Source organism: Crocuta crocuta, unplaced genomic scaffold (assembly GCF_008692635.1).
Source record: "Crocuta crocuta isolate KB4526 unplaced genomic scaffold, BGI_CrCroc_1.0 scaffold377, whole genome shotgun sequence".
Classification (NCBI taxonomy): Eukaryota; Metazoa; Chordata; class Mammalia; order Carnivora; family Hyaenidae; genus Crocuta; species Crocuta crocuta.
Window position 1 is genome coordinate 146,081 of NW_027528209.1, and position 6,802 is coordinate 152,882.

A 6,802-nucleotide genomic window follows, 5' to 3' on the forward strand; every position below is an offset into this window, starting at 1 on the left:
AAGTATCATAAAACAGTTACATATAAGAAAGTTGGTTAATAATGCTTATTAGAAATTTAAGACAAAGTTGGGGCACCTGGGTGGCTCAGTTGGTTAAGCGTGCGACTTCTGCTCAGGTCATGATCTCACGGTTTGTGGGTTCCAGCCCCGCATTGGGCTCTGTGCTGACAGCTAGCTCAGAGCATGGAGCCTGTTTCAGATTCTGTATCTCCCTCTGTCTCTCTCTGACCCTTCCCTGCTCATGCTGTCTCTCTTTCTCTCTCTCTCTCTCTCTCAGAAATAAATAAAACATTTTAAAAACTTTTTTAAAAAAGAAATTTAAGACAAAGTCAAGCAAGTAATAGAAGTATAGTCCAAGCTTAGTATCTACTTTATCAGCTTGAGCTTACTATAAATCAGAAAAAAAAAATCAGAAATCTATTTTCAATGCATGCTATGAATTTATATATAATGGTTTGGGGAGAATAATAAAGCAAATGTTTAGATGATATATAAATCAAACATATTTATTAACTCTTCCCATACTATGATGATTGGAAATAAATGTGTAAATATATTTTGCCCTACCATTAATATAAAAAACATTGAGATATTTATTAGCCCCAAATTATGACAAAAATCTATTATTTTACACTTCCATTACTATTAACCAAATTTTCACTTTAATATAAAATTCAAGAGTCTGTCTGCAATAAAACTAGTCAAGAAGGTATTAACCACTCTGTGTTGGTATTTTACTGCTATTCTCATCTAATATCTTCAGTGATGAACTTGGCAGTAAGATGCTATTGCTGCTATAAATGCATGGTCTGTTAGTTTAACAGGTTTATTGTCGCTGGCATTTATTTTTCCTAGTAGGGAGAGGATTTTAGCACATCGTAAAATACAAATAAGCAAAATGATAGAAATTATAGATTCTTCTTTTGTTATGCCATTTTTGGTTTTGCTGTGCTAAGATTTCTTTAATAGTTTGGTAAAATAAACAGAAAAGAAGGAAGCTAAGGAAGGGGATTACCAGATGTCAAAAGGTAGAAGAACATGTGTCCTCACCTAGTAGCACCTGTGGTCAACTTGTGCATTAGGTGCTTGTTCCGGCACTTCATCACCCTCCTCATTGACCTTGGGCTTCTAGTGGTCAGGGCTGTAGATCGCTGATCACATAATAGTATCGTTTTACCCTACATAAGCATATAAGTAGATGTCCTATCTTTAGGAGTACATTTTAATCTACTCTTTTAAAAAAATAGGAGAAGTTCAGAGCATATTGAAGCAAATAAATGAACAGGAAAATAACTGCCAAGAGATACTGGAAAGGACCCAGTATCTTTTTTTTTTTTTTTTTACTTATGCCAAAGTAAAAAATAATATGAATGCAGAGCAAACAATATTTTCATCATATAAAATAGAAATATTTCTAATGTGAGTAAGAAATGCAGTGTTTAAAATACTATCTTATATATTCTGTATGTGTATTTTCTTCCAGGGTACAAGGCTGAATCATCTGAAATAAACATGGAACACCTTTTTTCTTCCTTTTTGAAATCAAACTAAATATACACTTTGGCAGTTGTGGCTTGTGAAGGAGAGTACATTCCAAGATATTTATCTACAAGAATGATGAAAATATACATATATGGACCTTATGACAAATTTCCCAGCATGAGTTTTAAAAATTTCTACTTCTACATGGATCAACAGAGAATCCAGGGAGCCTTCCTATGAATTTCCATGTTCTTGAAAACAAGAAATGCGGTTACTAATAAACCACAGGTCAAAGAAAATATCACAATAGAAAGTATAATTAGTATAACATACTTTAAACCAAATTATACCACATAAAGAAAATGTGTAGAGGAAGCTAAACTTGTACATGCAAAGAAAAATAAACATTAGAAAAAGAAAAAAAAGGCTGAAAATATAGAGTCAGCAAGTCCTGAAATTAATCTTTGTGAAAACTAATAAAAGTGATAAACACCAGTGAGACCAATCAGAAGAAAGAAAGAGCATAAATAATCAACAACAGGAGTTTAAACAGGGGAGAGGATGAAAGATCCTACAGGCAGTGAAAGATCATAAGATATTGTAGTATTTATGGCAATGGTTCAAAACATAGAGATGATATGACAAATTTCCTAGAAAAATAGAATCAATACCCACAGAACAAATAGAATGCTACATACAGTCATTAAAGTAATTAAATCCATAATTATATTATTTCACCACCTCACCAATGAGGTTTTACCAAACTTTTAACAAGTACATCACAAAATTATAGGACAAATCTCAAAGTCAATGAATGCCTAAAATACCACACAGTATCTTTATGCTGATAAAATCCAGCTCTGTTGAGTTCTCTTATTAGAATCCCATACATATTATAGTGCACTTGGGAAGAGTTATTATGGCACAAAGAGAGATGTGGAAAATATTACTGGCCTATTTCTATGATGTCTTCAATACCAGATCTGATGAGCTGCTCTTTTGTACTTCTGTCCTAGAAATCTAGAATCCTACTGTGTTCTCAGTGTACCCACTCTTTCCAAGATTATTAATATTGCCACCTTCCAACTTTCTTCTTCAAATAACCTTTTGACATGGCAAAACCTCTGACAGTAAGTAGAAACTCTGGAGGAGCTAACATGAAATTGTTTGCATTGAGTGGTAAAATTTCTAGAGAAATAATAATTTAAAAATGAATATGATACTTCAAATTGTTTTTTACCAAAGAAAAAATTATGTGAGGTCATTTTTTAGTATGTTCTTGAGAGCATTACTTGTAATTTAAAATGATGCTTTTTGGGCACCTTGGTGGCTCAGTTAAGTGTCCATCTTTGGCTCAGGTCATGGATCTCATGGTTCATGAGTTTGAGCCCCACATCGGGCTCTGTGCTGACAGCTCAGAGCCTGGAGCCTGCTTCAGATTCTGTGTCTCCGTCTCTCTCTGCCCCTCCCCTGCTCACGCTCTGTCTCTCTCTCTCTTCTCTAGAAAATAAACATTTTTTAATACAAAAATCAAATATTTTGTATACACCAATGCAATCGCCTATTATTTGTAGATGAGGGATAATCATTAGAGTCCAGGCCCTCTCACCTCTTAAAAAAATGTGCTTCTCTTTAAGTAAAAAAAAAAAAAAGTTTCTCTTGATTCTCTATCTTGGAATAACTTCAGAATATTATCTAACAGAGAAATTTGGAGAGAAATATTTTCAAAATATATCAAATTGCACCTGAGTGGTTTATCCTGTTTTCACACTTAGGAAAAGNTGCTCACGCTCTGTGTCTCTCTCTCTTCTCTAGAAAATAAACATTTTTTAATACAAAAATCAAATATTTTGTATACACCAATGCAATCGCCTATTATTTGTAGATGAGGGATAATCATTAGAGTCCAGGCCCTCTCACCTCTTAAAAAAATGTGCTTCTCTTTAAGTAAAAAAAAAAAAAAGTTTCTCTTGATTCTCTATCTTGGAATAACTTCAGAATATTATCTAACAGAGAAATTTGGAGAGAAATATTTTCAAAATATATCAAATTGCACCTGAGTGGTTTATCCTGTTTTCACACTTAGGAAAAGTACAATTCAGCTTTGCTATGAATCCCCTTCAACAGGATAAATGGGCTACCATTACCACTACAGGCCTAACAAAACTACTTGGGACCAGCAACAATAGCTGAGGGTGATGGGCCAGTTCCAGTGTAGCATATACCCTATGCTATACATGATGTCCTAGGAGACAGCTTTTTCTGGAACAGTGTAAAGGGAATAATCAGCATAGGAGTGGGACAACAGGAAGTGCTGTTGATGATATCGAATTCTTTCAGGTTAGTAATATATTTCCATGTTTTCCAGCCAATAGGGAGTGTCAGAGGCCACTACAAGACACCAGAGCTTTGTGACTACCCTGATTAATATCCCAGAAATTTAAAGAATCTAGGGAAAGAAATTCAATGGTAACACTAAGGAAAGTTATCATTACAATGAAAGATTAAAAAGAGAGAGAGAGAGAGACAAAATGATCCATAAAAGAACTAGTTCTTTGAAAAGCTACAACTTTGGTGACCCTGGATAGCTCAATTGGTTAAGCATCCAACCTTAGGCTCAGGTCATGATTTAACTGTTCATGAGTTTGAGCCCCACACGGGGCTCTGTGCTGACAGCTCAGATCCTGAAGTCTGCTTCGGATTCTGTGTCTCCTACTCTCCCCTCCTCCCCCCCCCCCCCCCCGCTTGTGCTCTATGACTCTGCCTCTCAAAAATAAATGAATATTTTTTAAAAACCCACTGAAAACATACAACCTTTATGAAGACTCACCAACAAAAAAGAGAGCTTAACTAAAATCAGAAAGAACAGAGAAGTTTCAACCAACACCACAGAAATCAAAGAATTGTAAGATTACTATGAAAAATTATATACCAACAATTGGACAACTTAGAAGAGATAAATATCTAGAAACATACCAATATATGTCAACAATTGGACAACTTAGAAGAGATAAATACCTAGAAACATACCAATATTCCAAGACTGAGCCAGGAAGGTAAAGAAAATCCAAAAAGCCCAATTACAAGCAGTAAATTAAATTAGTAATAACAATAAAAATATTCTAGCAAACAAAATTCCAGGATGTTATGGTTTCTCAGGTAAATTCTATGTGACATTTACAGAACAGCTAATACCTGTTTTGCTCAAATATTCCAAACAATTATAGAAGAAGAAATGCTTTCAAATTCAGTATTTGAGGCCAGCATTACCCTGATACCAAAACTATACCAACACACTACACATTACACACACACACACGAGAAAAGAATAGGTTGATATCCCTGATGAACATAAAATAAAAATTCAACAAAATATTAGCAAACCNAATATTCCAAGACTGAACCAGGAAGGTAAAGAAAATCCAAAAAGCCCAATTACAAGCAGTAAATTAAATTAGTAATAACAATAAAAATATTCTAGCAAACAAAATTCCAGGATGTTATGGTTTCTCAGGTAAATTCTATGTGACATTTACAGAACAGCTAATACCTGTTTTGCTCAAATATTCCAAACAATTATAGAAGAAGAAATGCTTTCAAATTCAGTATTTGAGGCCAGCATTACCCTGATACCAAAACTATACCAACACACTACACATTACACACACACACACGAGAAAAGAATAGGTTGATATCCCTGATGAACATAAAATAAAAATTCAACAAAATATTAGCAAACCAAATTCAACAAAATATAACAAGGATTATTCACAACTATGAAGTGGGACTTATTCCAGAGGTTTAAGCATGTTTGAATATTCACAAATGAACATGATACACACAACATTAAGGAAAGATAAATATCACAGGATCTTAATAAAGAATAGCATCTGACAAAATCTAACATTTATTCATGATAAAAAGTCTCAACAAAGTGGATATTGAGGTAACATGCCTCAACATAAGAAAGACCATATATGTCAAACCCACAGCTGACATCATACTTGATAAGGAATAAGAGAAGGACGTCCATCCACTTTTATTCAATATAGTGTTGGAAGTGCTAGCTGCAGACATCAGACAAGAAAAGGAATTAAAAGACATCCAGATTTGTAAAGAAAAAATAAAACTATTTGCAGAAGACATGATACTATATACAGAAAACCTGTAAGATTCCACCAAAGAAGAAAAACGTACTAGAATAAACAGGTTCAGTAAAGTTGCAGGATAGAAGTTTGATATATGAAAATCTATCGCATTTCTATAGTGATAATGAACTAGCACAAAGAAAAATTAAGAAAATCCCATTAAGAATAATAGCAAACTGGAGCGCCTGGGTGGCTCAATGAGTTAAGTGTCCGACTTCGGTTCAGGCCATGATCTCATGGTTCGTGGGTTTGAGCCCTGCATCGGGCTCTGTGCTGACAGCCCAGAGCCTGGAGCCTGCTTCAGATTCTGTGTCTTCCTTTCTCTCTCTGCCCCTCCCCCACTCTGCTGTCACTCTCTCTTTCAAAATAAAATCATTAAAAAAACTTTTTTAAAAGAATACCAAAAAGAATAAAATAACTAGGAAGAAATTTAACAAGGAAGTCAAAAGACCATACTCTGACAACTATAGACATTGATGAAAAGTATGATAATAGAAGTATAAATATATACCATATTGATGGACTAGAAGAATCATTATTGCTAAATGTCCACACTGCCCAAAGAAATCTATAGATTTAATGTGATCCCTAGCAAAATATCAATATTTGTTTTGTGTTTTTCACAGAACTGAAAAAAATAATCCTAAAATTTGTAGGCAATTACCAAGAACCTCTAAAGCCAAAGTAATCTTGAGAAAGAACAAAGCTGGAGGTATAGACAAATGTATCAGTGGAAAAGAATAAAGAGCCCAGAAAAAAAAATCATGTTTATTGGGTCAATCAATGGTTTATTGGGTCATAAATGGTACTAGGAAAACTACAGTTACATGCAGAAGAATGCAACTGAACCACTTTTTTCTGTAATTTTTAAAAAATGCTTATTTTTGAGAGAGAATGAGAGCACGAGCAGGGGTGGGGAGGAGAGAAAGGGAGACACAGAATCTGAAGCAGGCTCCAGGCTCTGAGCTATTAGCCAGAGCACAATGTGGGGCTCAAACTCACGGACCAGGAGATCATGACCTGAGCCGAAGTCAGACACTTAACTGACTGAGCTACCCCCGTGCCCCGTGGACTGCTTTCTTATACCATACATAGAAATGAAATAAAAATGTATTAGAAACCTAAATGTGAAACCTGAATCCACGAAAATCCTAGAAGATAACATAGGTAGT